This window comes from Benincasa hispida, chromosome 1 (genome assembly GCF_027475165.1).
Source record: "Benincasa hispida cultivar pf3 chromosome 1, pf3_genome.v1.1, whole genome shotgun sequence".
NCBI lineage: Eukaryota > Viridiplantae > Streptophyta > Magnoliopsida > Cucurbitales > Cucurbitaceae > Benincasa > Benincasa hispida.
In genome coordinates this window covers 5140853-5160502 of record NC_143478.1, presented here as the reverse complement: position 1 = coordinate 5160502, position 19650 = coordinate 5140853, and the positions used below count along the sequence as shown (strand labels likewise).

General features: G+C 32.0%; 1 pseudogene; it reads left to right on the top strand.

Annotated features, from left to right (window-relative positions):
* The first annotated feature begins 13958 nt into the window (after positions 1 to 13958).
* Positions 13959 to 16385, top strand: LOC150038185 (uncharacterized; annotated as a pseudogene).
* The last annotated feature ends 3265 nt before the right edge of the window (positions 16386 to 19650 follow it).

Sequence of the window (19650 nt, the reverse complement as noted above, 5' to 3'; positions counted from 1 at the left end):
TATTCGCCCACAATTGATATGCTAACTGCATCCTATATTCACTCATTTTCTTCTGAGTGATTACAGATGGATCAACACCAGTCACCAAATGTTCTAGTAATTTTATTGCAAAGATGCCACAATCAAGCGACCCGTGTTGTATGTCGGCATTCATAGGTCGCGAGATTTTCCAACGAGATGTGGATAGGTCCGACTTTGAACGATCCATGTCACAGTAGTGAAGTAGGGATGGTACTGTGACAGTCAATGGCTCCAGCCAAGTTCCTAGCTTCGTCATTGGTGTGTATGACGGAAGTGAATCGAACACAAATATATGGCCTCTGTTAATGTCCATTAGAAGGACCATCCAGTGCTCACTGATATTCATTGCCATATACACAAAATCCACACCTTTCCCACATAAACAGATAACAAAAAATTACTCATCAAGAAATATAAAAATATAAACAAAGATTACTGATCAATAAATTACTCACCAATGTAACTCCTTCTGTGGTCGTAACAATACCAGAATTGTCGGCCTCTATATGTGGGATGGTGAGTAAGTCAGACATGTCGACCTCTGTATATGAGATGTCAGACTCTATAGGTTGGACGTCAGTGGGTGATGGTGTGGTATCGGGCTCTAGAGAGGGGATGAGAGTAGGTGAAGTGGCGATATTTTGAGGCTCTACAGGAGAAATGGGAGTAGGTGAAGTGGTGGTATTTTGAGGCTCTACAGGGGAAATGGGAGTATCAGAGGCAGTCGCATCAGTGTATCGAGATCCTGAGATGGGATGAGCGCATCGTGGCATCGTCACCTGTATGTAGGATGGGTGACCTTGTTGTCTCTTCATTCACCGTGGAACCCTTCAATTAGTAAACTAAAATGATGAATTCACGAATACGTAAAACTAAACACGTAAAGACATAAAATGATAGTAAATGCAAACCTTGCACATAGACTGCAATAGTGACAGGATGGCCGATAATTGTCCTTTCATGTCTGTCATGTTTTCCTCGATATTAGATACACGACTATTTAAACTTGATATATGACCATCCAACCTCGATAGTGAGCTGTCAATGGTCCGCAGGTACGAATAAATATAATCACTGGGATTGGCTCCCTTCCTACAGGCAACACACTCAAGACACTCTTCATTCATAGATCACTCTCTATGGGAGTCCATGAGATGGACATTAGGTGGGTTCAACTCATCCTCATCGCATGCGTCCCCCACTACATCATGGAACATATCATCATTAGGTGTGTATGTCCCTCCTTCCACCCGTCTACATTCAGCATCCTTGTATTCAGAATGCTCATGGTCGTCCCCTCCCTCCACCCTTCCACATTTATCATTGTTACCTCCACAATGATCATCACCGTCGCTTTTAGAACTACCTCACTACTCGACCTACTGCCATTTTTAGCACTATCATCATTGGCATCTAGATCAAATTTAGGTTGTCTGTCCACTAGGGTATCCCGAAACTCCCTCCCAGTGTCTGTCATGATAAGACCCTTTTAAACCTTTGTCTGCATTAACAACCAAGTAAACTGGTTAGTGTCAATTTAACAACTAAATAAACATATTATGCATAGAGTAAACATACATTGTTAGACTCGAATATGTCTCTCTTGAGTACTTTGAAGGACACTGAGTGGGAGCATGACTATCGTAATATGCAAGACAAAGCCATCTTGCTCCTTCGCTCTGCAATATTCCCAGCTATCAATGCTGCTAGAATCTCGTACGTCCATACCTAAATAAAATTTAACATATATTAAGAACAATAGTAATGTTAAATCAAATAGCATGATTATTATGTTAAGCAAATTTACCTGGAACGCTTGTGGAAATTCATGCAAAGAGAACTTCACGACGTAATTTTTATTTCCTTTCACCTTCGCCTTGTATAGACTACTTTTCTCATTCAATGCAGTCCTTAGGGCATCGAGTGTCCTCTCCCAAATGGTATTACCCCAGTCTAGACTATTGTAGTACTCTATGTTTTGAACGTCCTTAAAACTTTTAAGGTCCACTGCATTTTTCTGTTTGCTCTTTCCCATCATTACAACCTCCGTGTAGTAGATTAATGTGATCTTCATAGCATCCTCGTCATTTTTAAACTTCAACTCTTTGTATTTTTCTTCTAGTAGACGGACATGTAAGGTGTCCTTCGTCACTCGATTACCAAAAATACTTGATTGCAAGTTCATACGAGGACCGCTCATTCTGATCAACTCGCGTAGGGGATCGCCTCAAACCATTCATTAACAAAAAATCATCCTTCGAAAAAGTGACGACCTTTCCACCAACAGAGAATGAGATTGAATCAGATCTTATCCTCTTCACTTCTCTCAACAATATATGATGGATAATTAGGTTGTTGAACACCATGTCAACGTCTACAAATTGCCCAAAAATTGTTCTCTTAAACATCTCTAACTACCTTGGGGTAAGCTTCTCCTTCACAGTTTCACATTAGCAATATGGGCCAAGCTCGTTACTTGACTGGAAAATTGATCGACTACAGGTATTATGAAATGTGTTGACATCTTAAATCACTCCTACATGAAATAAAGATTTAATTAGTAAACTCCTTAAAAAAATTGTAATTTTTTTTTTGTTTAAGTCTTGCTGGTATCGCCCTCTCTAGTATGCTCTCTCTGGTATCGCTTTCGCTAGTATCGCTCTCTCTGGTATCACTCTCTTTGGTAACTCTTACTTATCTCGCTCACATTCTCTCTTTTTACTCGTCTTCAACTACAGAACACATCAAAAATAATAATAAAAAAAAAACCATAGGTTCACAGATTTCTAAACCCCATAACGACCTACCTTTTCTGGTGTCGCTCTCTCTAGTATCGCTCTCGCCGATTTCACTCTCACTTATCTTGCTCACATTCTTTTTTTTTACTCGTCTTCAACCACAGAACACATTGAAAACCAAAAAAACAAACAAGAAAACCATAGGTTCACAATATTTCTAAACCCAGAACGACCCACAAAGCCCCATTACTGATCAGTTTAAGCCATTTCTAGGCACAAATTAAAAGATTTACTGATTAGATTCGATTTTTCGACGACAGTGGAATCGTTTGCAAGCCCAAATGATGGATTTTAAAACACAGCGAAACCGTCCAAAACTTATGAACGATACGAAGTCGTTACGCTTGGGAAATTTGAAGAGTTTTTAGTTTTGGTTGGTTTTCAGTAAAAGGGTAAGAAGACAAAAAGATGAGGGCAATTTACGTAATTAGGTATGGTGATGATGTCAGTAGAGGGTCAATTGACATTATTTTTTAAAATGGGTCATTTGACATTTTGGACCCAAAAAATGGATCATCCGTACAAATTTCCCTTGAACCTTTACAGACCTAAAGATGAGCCTTGAGTAAACTTTACACAAATGTTTTATACTATCTTTTATTCTAGGAAAAAAATTGTATTTCCTTTTAACTTTTTACTTAAGCCTCAAACTTTGATATATTTTAAAGGATAAAAATGATTTTTGTAAAATTTAACTAAACAATATAAACTAAATTAAATATAAAATTATATAAACACAAGTGAAACAATGAACCATATGGATGAAATTTGTATTTAAAACTAAATTATTATACATTAATTCCAACACTCTTTCTGTACACAATAACTATGGTGGGAATTCAATCTTCATCTTCTAGGGACGAAAGTCATGTCAATACCATTGTGCTCATTTTGACAACTAATTTCAACACTTTATTATTATTTAGTCCACATCTTTATTTTTGTTTTTTTCTCTTTCATTAATACATCCAATTATATCAATAAACCTTTTTTTAACTCGACAATGTGTGAGAGTTGAGAATTGAGTCTTTTGACTCTTTGGAATGATATAACCATCTTGATTGATTAGCTATATTCAATTTGGCTAATATTAGTAGACTTAAAAATTGCAACTTTCACGAAGATTATTATTGTTATTTTAAGAAACAACACAACTATAAGAAATCAATACAACAATCTGCCTCCACTAAACGCAACCAACCAGATAAATCATTCCATTGAAGTTGAGACTTTGATCGAAAAATTTCTAAAACGGAAGCATGGAAAAATGTCCATACTCCTTATATGTGTGTGTATGTATGTATATGTTTATAGGTATATAGTGTGAGGACCATTGATATTTTGAAGGCAAAATTCTAGTGTGAAGAAAGGGAGTATGATATTCTTGTTGTACTATGAATTTTCCTAACTTAGACTCATCAATAGCCTATGTGATTAGTTTAGCTTATCTGAAGCACAATTCTATCGACTATAATTGAGAAATAGTTTGAAATCGCCACACATCAAGGATGGTAAAGAGATCATGAAATATCTTTCAGGATAGTACGAATTATATATGGTTTAAAATATCGATGTTGACAAAAATCTCAAAATCTCAAGTTCTACAAAAGTATCAATGAAAATATCAATAAAATATTTGATGTCGATGAATAATTTTAGAAAATTGTTTTTAAAAAGTAAATTAAAAAATAAACATTTAATGCCTTTTTAAAACAAGTTAACATATTTATTATTATATATTGTATATACATATCTAGTAACATTTTCTTTTTCAATATTACATGAATTTTTTCTGATATAATGAAAATTGATGTTGATTCACTCCCTAGGTTAATTTCAAACTCACGAAAATGTTTAAATACCGACAAAAAAATGACATGGCTACGAAAATTTAATACTTTGCTATTGAAGTCAGATTCTCCTCCTCACTGTTAAGTGAAGTTAAATTGACATCAGTTAGTCAAGCGAGGAGACCACACGTGAATCGTAACCTCGATTAGGAGTGTACATGGATTGAGTTGGGAGAATTTTTTGGACTGACCTGGAAATTCGGGTTGGCTACCCGAATTGGGTCTTCAACCCAACTCTCAAAATTCGGGTTAGGTTGGGTAGTCGGATTATTTATTTTTTCTTTTTTATACATTTTGTTATTAATTTAAAATACTTAAATTTGTCTACAACGCATATTAATAACTAAAATTTCATAAAACTAAAATTTTTTATATCAAAATCCTAGGTATCTATTAAAATTTCAAACAAACATCATAAAAATATATATGACTTATAATATTTATAAGTTATAATATATATATGTGTGTATGTATATTAATAAAAATTGTAACAGGAACCTAATCCAACCTAGCAATTCAACCCAATCCAATTCGAAATTAAGACTAACTCAACTCAACCCTTACAATTTAGGTTGGATAGTCCGGATCGTTTTGGTTATCGGGTTATTTGAACGCCCCTAATCTCGATAGCTCGCATGCCAGTAAACCAACCCCAATTTTATAAGCATTAAATTGTTTTATTTATGATGAAGATCGATAATTTTATTATTATTATATATATATATCTATATCTATACTATATTAAAATGGACCAAGAGGAGAGAACTTTAACTTCCCTCTTCATCCCTAACCTTTTCAACAAATATCATTTTACCCTCACACCCCTTCATGTGATCTCACGCACCATTTATTCTTTTCTTTTTCTTGTTCTTTTTTCTTTTAATTTAATTTTACATCCCTTAGGCCATTAGAGATTTCAAACAATCCTATTTTTTTCACATCATTTCAAACTTTTTTTTTTACCTCTTATTAGTTTTTTTCATTTAATTTTACATTCCCCTTTTATCATTAGATCTTTCAACTATTTTATGTTGTTCTAATATACTTTTTTTTCTCTCTCTTTAATTTGTATTGCTAAATAATTAGTAAATTAAAATTTAAATCATTTATATATATCTTTTCACAAATACAAATTCCTTCACACAATAACTACGTATCTCTATTTCTTACATCATTTCACATAATAAATACATATATTCTGTTGTTTTTTTCCCAAACTTCATTTTATTAGAGAGTTTTAAGTATTCCAGATGAAAATTAAAAAATTTTGTTCTCGATAAGAGAATTTATAAATTTATTTTGTTGGATAAAAATTAAAAGGATATGGTGCAATTTTAAGAACGTGTAATTTTTTTCAATAGAAATGAGATATTGATAACTTATTTGGAGAAACATGTAAATACCAACTCAAAAAACTATTCGAAGGATTTTCTCCAAAATCAAAGGTTAGCAAATTGTATTGTTAATTTTTTTTCTCATATGATAATAATAATTTCAATTATGCTAAATATTAAACTTTAGAAATGTTAAAAACAAATCAAATTGAATCAAGATCAGTATCTAACCATTTTTTTTTGTTTTGTTTTTAAAATTCAAGAAGATACCATTGTTTACTAATTAGTTATTTAAGAGCACATATAAATATAATTTAAAAAACTATTTAGAGTTTTTCCTTCTAAAAATTCATAGATAACTTAATCGATAACCTTTTATGTTCATTCAATTTTTTCTACATAAAGAAGATTATACAGATGAATAATTCTATTTTGTTTTGTTTTTTTAATGAAATAATTATTTACTAATATATTATTTAAAAATACATAAAAATATAATTTAACAATTCATTCTAATGAATATTTATATTATTTTAAAACTATAATTCACTATTATTATTATTTTGTTCATTTGAGTCGAATTCAATGTTTACGGTTAATACTTTGAAAAAGTAAAAAATATCATTTAAAGTAAAATTTAAAAGAATTGAATATTAGTTTCTTTATTTCCAATTGTCAAACATTTTATTGGAAAAAAAATAATAGATGAATTTATAAAATTTTACAATGGTCTAGTAAATATGACATAGTTTCATATAAAAAAGGATCAAGTATACACTGGTATTAAAGTTTTTTATAATTTAATTTTACTCAAAATCATTTATATGAAAATCAAGTATACACAGCTATTAAAGTCATTGATAATTTAATTTTACTCAAAACTATTTAAAATTATAAATAAAAATATCTTACTTCAATTTATCTTTTTAATTATTTTTAAATATCATGTCTAATATCTAAAAAAATTATATTCGTTCAACATTTTGTATTTCACTCCTTGAAATAATTATGCTTCCAACATTTTTAGCTACATCCAACACATTTTATATTCATTATAAATTAATAAAATAAAACATATGTATAATTTTAGTCATTATATATTTCACTATTTTTAAATTTCAGGTTAAATATTTACTATTTAAAATTTGTTAAAAGATTATTTAAGAAATTATCTTCTACAGATTTTAACTCCGATGCATCGCACATGTCTAACTAGTTATTTAAAAAAGGGTAAATTTAAAGTTTTACATCCCCCATTTTTAATTAGCTATCCTACTTGACAGCTAACTAAGAAATATAATCCAATTTAGTTTGACTTTAGTCTTTGTTTGTGTGGGTAATGGTAAATTAAAAAACAAAAAAAAAAAAGCTTGTTGTTTTAAAATGATTGTAGGGAATTTAAATAATGTAAAAGGAAGTATTACTAAAGAAAAAAAATGGGTCCACTAGATAGATGATTCAAAAATTAGGCAAAAAATGTGAAATGACTCATTTTTTTTTTTTTTTTTTAAAATATCAAATGACCATTTTTTTTGTCAAATTCGAGTGAAATTACCAAGATATACTCGCGCGCATGTGAAAAAGCAGTCCCCCACTTGCTCTCGCTCATCTTGCTCTCGTTTCTTTTTTCACTCATAAATCACTGTCTCCCGCTCTCGCTCATCTCACTCTCTCGTCTTTTTTCACTCACAAACACTATATGTTGTCCTTGTTCGTCTCGCCCTCTCTTCATTTTCTCACTCATAAAATCATTCCTCTCTCTCGTCTCTTGTTTATCGAAGTTGGTCGTGTTGGAGCTGCTCTCGTGGACTCATCATGTCGGAGAAGAAGAAGAAGACATATAGAAAAGAAGAAGCCGGAGAAAAAGAAGAAGACAGACAGAGAAGAAGCAGGAGAAGAATTAAGAAGACGACATGTAGAGAAAGATTTCTCGTACTAGAGAAGAAGAGAAAAAAGAAAAAGAAGGACAATATTATAACGTCATGTGGTCATGACATCAACAAAGTGACATTTAATTCTTTAAAAATTGGGTCATTTGTTATTTTAGATCTTTAAAATGGATCTTTTTAGAATTATCTAAAAAAAATGTGGTCCATAAATATTAAATAAACTTATTGCAGGTCGGTAAATAAATGTCAATAGTTATTAATGCTTTATTATTATTATTATTATTATTATTATTGGTGTTGTCAGTACAAATAACAAAGATAACAAAAACAGACAAATTATGAGGTAATTATGTCTCTATAAACAACTTCATGCACTCATATCAACAAGTTCATGTGGAGTAGACATTGTTTTGTTTCATATTTGTTGCGATGCGGTAGAGTATCTAATTTTATGTAATAGCATTTTACTATGTTAATTACTTAGTTTAGGTTTATTTCTTTATGTGTAAGCTCATGGGCTTCTTTTAGTATCACTAAAAGAATTTCGGACTTTAATGTCGATTGAAAAAAATAAAATTAGATATATAATGTCGGTTAAAAAAAAAAGATCTTCAATATCGGCTTTAAACCGACATTAAAGGTGTAATTATTTTTTTTCTTATTTTATTAAAAAAAAATAAAGGTACACTACATTTGCGCCCGACCGCCTCCTTTCATATTTACCTTATCGCACGCACCCAGCCTCCATTTCTCTCTTACCCAAACCTTAACCGATCTCCTTCACCGTCTGTCTGCCCGTGGTTGTCCATCGGCCGTCCGTCGGTCTCTGTCACTCTCCATCAAGTTTTCCATCTGTTGTGCTTCAGTCTCCAACCGTCGATCCGAGAATGTCGGGCTTTAAGGCTTTGGCAGTCCGTCGGTCGTCCATAGTCCGTCGAGCTTTAAATCAGAAATGATACCATCGACCGTCCGTTGGTCCCCATCGATCCGAGCGACCATCACTTCCGATGGAGTTGTGGGTTTCTGATTTTTTGTTTTTTTTGTTTACATTACATTTTCAATCGAATTTTTTTGCTTTAGAGTTTCTGATTTTGTTGTTTTTTTGTTCCATCACTTTCGGTGGAGTTGTGAGTCTCTGCCAGTGAGTCCGTTAGCCATCACTTCCTGTGGAGTTCTGATTTTGTTATTTTTTTGTTCCATCACTTTAGAGTTTCTGATTTTGTTCCATCACTTCCGTTTATTTTACTGCTTCTGTTGAACAAATGAATTGATGCCTAATTGAGTTCATTGTCATTTATTTTACTACTTCTGTTGAACAAATTGGGGTTCAATTTGAAAAATGGAGTAACCCATCCCAGTACTCTTGTTGTTGTAGTTTTACTTATACATGGTGGAACCAATGTTATATAGTTAAAATTTAGTATCTATGATTTGTAATTAGAAGTTAATCCCTATAATTTAGATGCTTGGTTTTCTACAATTGATGCAGCGCTCAAGTTTCTTCACATAATTTATGTAAATATCTTGGAAGGTGGAGATGTAGCCATTTTTGCTATTAAATTTTCGTGCATAATACTTGAACCTTTTGCTAAATTTTTGTGGATTCACCTAACCAAGAAAACAGGATTTCACAATTTTGTCAATAAGCTTTTGAAACGTTTACTGCAATTACTGTGTGATATAAGCCTTAAAGCTGATGGATGTAAGCATTGTTGGACAAGAACATTGATGAAGTTACTTGAAGAAGTTCTATCTCATGCTTTGTTTCATACTGTGCATATCCCATACAGTAAAATAGTAACTTTCAGAACCTAAAACTGAAATGTTGTATGATTTAAGATTGTACTCATACTTTTTTTATTGTGTTGTTGTTTTCAAAGAAGAAAGAGGCAAAATTTAATTTCATATTAGAGAAATCTCTTTTTCCAAATACTATAGGTCTTGAAGAACATCGCTCGGAGAAGAACAAATGTTTAGATGTGTAAATCCTAAATTTTGTTATGTGTAAATTCTGATCTATTGATTGATTGTTGGATATTTAGATTTTGTTATTGCTCCATAAAACTACATGTTAGATTTGTGATATGTTTCCATATGTTAGGTATTTTATTCATTGTTAGCTTTTCTTGAAGTATTTATAGAAAGAGTCTAACTCTAAGGACACAGTTTATTGTGATATTTGTTTGGATTGATGAAATTTTGAACTTTGCTGAGTTTTTATTTTTTTGGCTTTTCTTTTCATTGATAGGAACTGAGTCCTTGATATTGACTCATACAAAACACGGTCTAAGGACACAGTTTATTGTGATATTTGTTTGGATTCAATACTTGATTTTGAGTGAAGTTTTTCATTTGTTAGATTCAAGTTTGACGTGTAAAGTTAAAGTTTGATTCTTGGGGATTTGGAAGGAAGATAGGAAGATTGCATTGGACGTGTTTTATGAAGGTTGACAAGTGGAGAAGGTGCACCCAACACAAAAAGAACTTAATAACAACATTAATAATAAGTACAAGCTAATATTTATAAGATGCTTATCTTAAAAGTCTATTTGTTCTAAATTTGTTGATGTTGCATATTTTACAATCATAATTTTATGCTTTTAAATTTTCCCTTGTTATTGTTTTTTTTTTTTTGTAGATTAAGTTGCATATTTTACAATCATGGATAAGTCATGGATGAAAATGAATAGAATGTCAGCTGAGTATGGTTTAGGGGTCGAGATGTTTATTAAAAATGGTCTACAACATTCAAATATACCGAATGTCATGAGTTGTCCATGTTTGAAGTGTGTGAATGCAAAGACTCTAGATGTGAACAAAATAAGAGACCACTTATTTTTTAATGGTATAGATCAAAGTTATCAAACATGAATTTTTCACGGTGAATCATTACCAATTAAGAGAAACAATGAAAATGTGTCTACTAGTGAAAGAGACGAAGTTGATGAGGATGATGTTGATGTTGATAACACAATTGGAATGTTTGAGGCTGCATACAATAACTATTTTAGTTAAAAATCCGACAATTTTGAAGAATTATTAGGTGATGCGAAGAAACTATTGTACCCAAATTGTAAAACTTTTTCCAAAATATCTACATTGGTAAAGTCATATAATTTAAAAGCTAAATTTGGATGGAGCAATAAGAGTTTCACTGAGTTGTTGGAATTAATTCATGACATATTGGTCCTAATGAAATTCCAACTTCTACTTATGAAGTAAAAAATATGTTGGGTACTCTTGGAATGAAATACGAGAAGATTCATGCATGTAGAAATGATTGTTTCTGTTTAGAAAAGAACTCTCTAATGCAAATGTATGCCCCATTTGTGGTATGTCAAGATGGAAGCTTTAAAAAATTTAAACGAAAGGGCTAAGAACAAACAATTTGTGGCCAGAGTTTGGGTCAGAACCTAGAAATCTTCGTCTTGCTCTTTCGACAGATGGGATAAATCCACATGGAGATCTTAGTAGTAGATATAGTTGTTGGTCAGTGATGTTAGTGACGTACAATCTACCTTCATGGTTGTGCATGAAGCGAAAATTTTTGATGTTGACTGCACTAATATCTGGTCCTAAACAACCGGAAAATGACATAGATGTTTATTTAGCTCTATTAGTAGATGACTTGAAAAAACTTTGGAAAGATGGGGTAGAATGTTACGATGCATATGAAAAACAATGTTTCATGCTTAAAACCATTTTATTATGGACCATTAATAATTTTCCTGCGTATGGTAACTTGTGTGGTTGTACGGTTAAGGATATCATGCATGTCCAATTTATGGAGAGAATACTTCATCCACTTATTTACCAAAAGGGAAGAGGATGGCATATCTCGAGCATCGCAAGTTTCTACCCCGCCATCATCCATATAGGAAACAAAAGAAAGCTTTTAATGGCGCACAAGAATTAGAATTTGGTCCAGAACCATTAAGTGGAGAAGAAATTCTTGCAGAAATAAGTAAGTATCAATATTCATTTGGTAAGAAAAGTATCAAATAAAAGAACAATGGAGATAGCACTTCAACTTATTGGAAGAAAAAATCTATTCTTTTCGAGTTAGAATACTGAAAGTATCTTGACATGCGACATTGTTTAGACGTGATGCATATTGAAAAGAATGTATGTGCAAATCTTATTGACACATTGCTTGATATTCTTGTAAAACGAAGGATGAAATAAAGACTCGATTAGATTTGGTGGAACTGAACATTAGATCAGAGTTAGCCCTTCAAGTAGGAGAGAAAAAAGTCTTTTTACCTCTCGCATATTATACATTAACACAAGCTGAGAAATTGAGCTTTTGTAAGGTACTATAAGAAATTAAAGTACCTGAAGGCTATTCCTCGAACATTCAAAGTTTAGTGTCGCTCATAGATTTGAAACTTTATGGACTTAAGTCGCATGACCATCACGTTCTTATGCAACAATTATTACTGGTAGCCATTCATGATATTTTACCCAAACCTGTAAGACTTGCAATTACTCGCCTATGCTTCTTCTTTAATGCTATATGTTGCAAGATGATCGATTCATCTCAGTTAAAGTGTATGCAAGAGGATATCGTTGTCACTCTATGCCTCTTAGAGAAGTATTTTCCTCCATCATTCTTCACAATAATGGTACACCTTGTAGTGCATCTCGTAAGAGAAGTTGAGTTTTGTGGACCTGTTTATTTGAGGTGGATGTATCCTTTTGAACAATACATGAAAATGTTGAAAACTTATATATGAAATAGAAATCGACTAGAAGGATGTGTTGGAAAAAATTATATTGTTGAAGAGACTATAGAGTTTTGTTCTGAATTCGTATCTGGTGTTAATTCTATTGGGCTAAACTCATCAACAAAGAAAGCGAATTCAAACATTGATAGAGCATTGTCAGCTGCTTCTTTTATCAGATCGAGTAAGGATGAGTTGGATCAAGCTCATCTTTATGTCATTCAAAATGTAAATGATGTGCTTCCTTACGTCGAGTATGTAGATCTCCATCTTATTCTCGTTTTAGGTTACTTGATTATTCAATAATCTACTAACTTTGTCATTTATAATAAGCAACATATTGATATTTTGTCTAAGCTCAATTATGGTAAAAATAAAAGTAGAAAGTGGTTTCAAGAAGAGCATAATCGTACATTCAGTCGGTGGTTGTCCACACGAGTAATCTCTAGAGACCTACTATTTGATGTATAATTAAATGTTAACTACTAAAATATTATGAAATATATCGTAGGTTGCACTAGCTCTCGAAGTTCTAAAAAATTCCATATCGCCTTCTTTGAGATGGATAGCTAATGGACCTTGTCCAACTATGGAAAAATATTCTGGTTATGTGGTCAATGGTTACTACTATCACACAAAGAATCACGATGATGTTAGGAGGGTTCAAAATAGTGGAGTTAATATAACGGCTACCACAATGCAAGTCTCTATTGCTAAGGATAAAAGACCCGTCATGTCAGATATGACCTTTTATGGTGTAATACAAGAAATATGGGAGCTTGACTATCCTGGATTATCATTTATTTTATTCAAATGTAATTGGGTTGAGAATAGAACTGGAGTCAGAACAGACGAGTTTGGGTTTACTAGTGGACCTCAATCGTATTTGACATAAATCAGACCCATTTATTTTAGCCTCCCAAGCAAAACAAGTGTTCTATGTAAAAGATCCCGCAAATTCAGGTTGGTTAATTGTTTTAACATCTCCACAACGAACAATTGAGGATGATTTTTATGAAGATGAAATAGGAGATATGCTACAAGAGTGTGGTTATGGAGGTATGTAAAGAATGCCCAATGTTGATACATATACTGAGATTGATGATACAACATCCACATATATTAGACATGATCGTGAGGGCAGATGGGTTGATAAATAATGTATTAAACATGGTATGTCATTTACTATGGTTATATGTATTTAAATATTAAGATTATATGTTTTTTTTTGTGTGAGTAATGTGTGTTGTTGTTGTTGTTGTTTTTTTTTTTTTTTTTTTTTTTTTTTTTTTTTTTTTTTTTTTTTTTTTTTTTTTTTTTTTTTTTTTTTTTGCAGATTGACATGAAAACTTCAACAAGTAGTAGTGAGAATTATAGAAATATGATCCCACAAAAACATAGCAGAATAAGTATACCATGTGGCCCAACTACAATGTCTGAATTAGCACAAATAAGGACATCTGGGCAACGATTGACCATCGATTATAATGAACATGGACAACCGGTTGGATTTGAAGCGAAGAAGATGCAGAGTTATATAAGAGTTTGTGTTCGACAACAAATTCCTATAACTTATGATTCTTGAAAAAAAGTTCCAAACCATTTAAAAGACAAACTTTTTGATTGTGTAACGGTATGTTTTCTAAACTTTTAATTCATGTGCATAGTAGTTTATTAGTTTATTGTTTAACTACTTTTTCATTGTGCAGATGTCGTTCAATGTGGACTCTAAGTCCAAACATTGTATACTAATGTCTGCATCTAGGAAGTTTCGGACTTTCAAGACAATGTTGACTCAAAAGCTCATACTTCCATTTAAGGATAAACCCTCAGTCTTACAATTTTCACCCCAACAATATTCTCATATAGAGCAAGATCATTGGACATCGTTCGTCAATGAACGATTGAGTGAAGAATGGGAGGTAAGTCATTCACAATAAATTACATATAAACATTATCATTGTTTTGATAGGTAACTTCAACTAGATTTGTTGTACAGAAAATCAGTCGTCTTCAAAAAGAAAAACGTGTGAAATGTGTATATAATCACCACATTTCTCGGAAGGGCTATGCGAATCTTACTCAAGAATTAATGAGTTATTCGACTTAAATTAAATCTTTTATTCTAATATTTTTATGCTAATTAAATATGTATGTTCATGTAGAACCTATCGAATGACCCTTCTTATCGGGCGACTTTATGGAAAGAAGAAAGAAAAGGAAAGAATAATGAATACTTTGATGAAGTTACTCGAGAATGTGCCAATTGGATTGTAAGTATATATTATGAAAAGTTTAAGATGACATATATATAATGTTTGGAACTTGTGATGATATAGATATTGTGTGAAAATTGTAATATGTTTTACAGGATAAATTAGCTGAGGTTTATGAAGGTGAAGATGTTCTCACCGAAGCATTGGGTACGGAAGAACATTGGGACGTGTTAGAGAAATGGGTGATTTTGTTTCCCATTCTCAATATTTCAAATTAGTAAAACCAAAGTCCTCAATGAGCTAAAAAATTGAAGGAGGTTCTAGTAAAAAAAATGTTCGACATGGTAAAGTGTCAAGAGAAAGAACTCACAACAGACAATCTCATCAGTCCAAATCATCTGTTGGAAATGTTGCACTAAGTGCATCTGAAGAAGATACTGAGAAGATGTTTAAAGAAGATTTGGAGGTAATTTATTTGTTGTGACTTTTAAATTTTAATCATATTGTACGTGCTTAACCATGCATGACATAAGTTCTTTTAAATTTGTTAAGGGGACACCATGCCACTTGGCTATAGGAACTGTAGATAATATTGTTGCAGTAGTCACAACATTTGGTGATGATGTGTCATGCTTAACTGTTAAAGTTCTGATTGACATTGTCATTGGAGAAGATTTGCCTATACCAATTCCTGTGAAGGGTAAAATAGAGTTCTTAAAGCAAGCAATAGGCAACTTCGTAAAATGGCCTCGTGAACTTGTAGTTATGATTGATGAGAAAAAAATATGTCTCTTTTTCAGTATATGAGTTTGGTTATTTATTATTTTTCCTACTTCGAATTTTTGTAACTTTGGTTATGGTAGGATCATTCACCAATTAAGAGCTTCAGCCAGTCCTCAAAATATACTAACGCCAATGGTACTATCAAACTATTGAACGGACATGCCATGCATAACATGAATGATGTAGACATGATCCGTATCACTTTGGACGAGCATATATTTGGAAGAGACAAATTTATTTATTTAGGCCGCGATGATCTGATCCAATATTGCAATATGGTTGAAATAGGCTACATGTGTATTTTGACATACATTGCATAAGTATTACTCATCTAGATTCACTCATGTATACTTTGTTTCATGTTTATAAATAATAACTTTTATTTTGTTTAGGTATCTTTGGGATGAATATGGTCGTGATATTATGAAGAAGTTTTTTATAATTGATCAAGCAAGAATATTGCCACACGTGAAGCCTCAAGATATCCGATCCAGAAATTTAGTCAATAAACTAGAATTGGCTAATTTAGACCAATTAGTCCTCATTCCATATAACACAGGATAAGTAGATACAAGTTCTTAAGTTATTTTTAATTTGCATTATACATGTACTAATATTTCAAAATTGTTGCTTATTATAGTTATCATTGGATATTGATTGTAATCAATCTACAAGAAAATTGTGTTTATGTTTTAGACTCTCTTCAAAGTAAGGTTCAAGAGGATTTTCATGGAGTTATAAGTGTAATTGAACTTTTAACTCTTACTTGAAGTATTTATGTTTAACTAATGTTTTTAAACTATTTAGTGGATTGAAAACATGGCAAGCCAAGCACGATCTCTAACACCATCGGTCTTCTTCAAAATGGAAACCTGTAAAGGTAAATTTGCATTCATTTTTTCACAATTTATATTCATTCGACTTCTTTATAACAATTTAACAATTGTTTTCAACTTCTTTATATGCAGTTGTTCTCGTCAATTAGATACTGTAGGATGCGGGTACTATGTGCAAAAGTATATATACGAAATAGTGCATAATCCTACTACTCCCATTACTAGCCTCGTACGTAAATTATTTATTTTTTATATAGTAATAGCTTTAATTTAATAAATGGATGTAAACTTATGTTGAATTTATCTTTTCTTTTTCCTTTTTGTTGTTTAATATAAAAGATACATATACGCAAGGAGAGATTGACGTAATTCGAATCCAATGGGCAAGTTTTGTTGGCCGATTTGTGTAAGGATGTAATTCTTGTTTTTTGTCTCAATAGAACGTAAATGCTAGCTTAGAATGAATGTAAATTTATCTTTGTGAATGGAATTAGTACTAATTGATATTTGTGAATGAGAGAAATGATGGCTTGGTGTAAGTATTCTATGAAAGTCTGGTTCTGGTATTGTGATTCTTGTTTGTGGATAAATTCATAGGTGGAAGACATGATCTGTTTATTATTGGAAGATTTATGTATAATATATTTTTTGTGTTAATGGGGTATTCGATGTTAAGTATTCATGGAATTAGTACTAATTGATATTTGTGAATGAAAGAAATGATGACTTTGGTATAAGCTCTATTCTATGAAAGTCTGGTTCTAGTATTGTTATGCAAATGTTGGTGGATAAATTCATAGGTGGAAGACAAATATTTATGCGTATATGTAATGGATTGGAAATATTGATTCTTGTTTGTGGATAAATTCAAAGGTGGAAGATAAATATTAATGGGCTCAAGCAAATTTTTTATACTTTTTAATATAAAACAATGACGGACATTTTCTAACCCAACACGAGACATATAATATCGTTTTTAACTTATTAACAAAAAAAAAATGGATTCGGTAACGGAATTTAAAAAAAAGGGACAGATTCGGGCTTCAATGTCGGTTAAGAATTAAAAAAAAAAAAAACACAGGCTTTAATGTTGGTTGGAAATTTCACTGAAGACCTTTAATGTCGATTGCAACCAACATTGAAGGCTGTGTTATTGAAGCCCTTTAATGTCGGGTTAAAACCGACATTAAAGGCAACCGACATTAAAGGACTTTAATAACACTATCTTTAATGTTGATTGTTAACCGACATTAAAGTCCTTTAATGTCAGTTTAAAACCGACATTAAAGCCCGAATTTCTTCTAGTACACCTTCTCATACAATATTTATAGAATCTTGAATCAGCCTGACAAGATTCAAGCAACATCCTAGTTTTCTTTTTTCTTAAAATAAAAAATTAATATGTAATCATTAATATATGATGACAGTTGATAAAGCTAATAAATAAATGAATCCATAGCTTGAAAGCAATATATTTCATATGAACAACACAAAATACAATCTTAAACTACATTTGACTCGATTAGAAAATAAATATAATCAAGTAGAAGCTCAAGCTTAATTTTTTACTGGTAACTGACAAATATTTTTTACCTTTCTATTTCTCTTTGATAACATTTGAAGAAAAATGATAAGGAAATAAGACAAATATCATAATCGAAGTACTCTATAGATCTAAATAAAATTTTGGAATAAATGGCTGACAAAGAATATTCATATGAAAGCTTCTCTCTTGCTTTACTCATTTTCAACTTTTTGAACATGTAGAAGAAGTCGACTAAAATGGAGATTACAAAATCTAGAAATCTTGATCAAAATACCTTTTTACTGCTGCAACGATTGGAAGAATAACGAAGCAAAAGAAGTAGAAAAGAGGAAGAACATGCAAGCTTATAGTGGTTTAGCAATATTTGCTTTGGATTGTTACTAAAACAGAGAAGACTTGGGCAATTGAAGTATGGTGTAATCTTAAGGAAAGTTTCAGTCATCGAAATCGTATAATCATTAAAAGAATACCTTTAGGTATCGTCGATGGTTTGCTAGCGTCAATGGGTCTGTTGCTCGTAAATATTAGTGTAGATTTAGTGGGTTTTGGGTGAAAACATTATAGTCTCGACGGTGGGTTGAGGGAAGATTTGGACGTTTTGAAATCAAAATGTATGCAAAGAAGGACAGATTTGGAGGATTGCTATCGACAGTGGGTTGCTGCTCGAAATGAAAGTGAAGACGAACGAATGAACGTGAACCATCGATGTCTATGTGATGGGTTGGCTGCGTCTATGTGACGAGTTGGCCTTAGAGAAAATAAAATGAAAATCTAGAGCAAGAAGCAGAAAAACAGAGAAAGCAAGAATAGGGAAGTAGAGATAGCAAGAAATGGAATGGTAGAAGATAGGGAAAATAGAGTGTACCTTGTGAAAGTAAAGTAGCGGAGAAGAAGATGGAAAAGGAACCCTAAAGATGGAGATCGATATCGATGGGAAATCGGAGATGGAGGGAATGAATATTATAGAATTTTTTTTGAAAGGTATTGTAATGAAAGTGTGGGTTTGGGGAATCGAACCTCAAACCTCGAGGTCGATAGTATGAACACGACAGTTGAGCTATGCTCTTGTTGGCGAATATTATAGAATATTGTAAAAAGGGTAAAAGAGTGACCTAAAAAACGTAACCAACATAAAGGGAAGAAGTCTGCTGATGGATTTTGGGTAAAGCGCAAAAATCATTTTTCTTTCCTACTTATTTTCCCACTTTTTAATAGCGTTATATATAACATGCTATCCTAAAAAGCAATTAAAAGGGATATTTCTTGTAGTGACTAGTAGAAGAGAGTGTGAAAGAAGAATTTGCCAATAATGTGCAAAGTAACCAAAATAAAAGAGAGGTTGAGGGAGTCCAATTTGAGATTACTTGAGGAGAAAATTATCTCCTCAAAACCATTCATCTTTGAGCCTAAACACAAGAGAGCTTGTTATCATCTAGGTGGAGTTAATTTTAGATTATTATCTAATACTACTTATTCTGATTTTTTGCCAGACTTTAAAGCACTAATGAAGGAGCAATGTTGCCCACATGTGAGGTACAAAACAAAGAAGTTACTTAGAAAATATTGCTCCGAACTTGATTATGAACTCATCAATGGTCGAAAGTTCAAGAATAATAACAAATAATTAGATAATTAACATTTCATGACTATAAA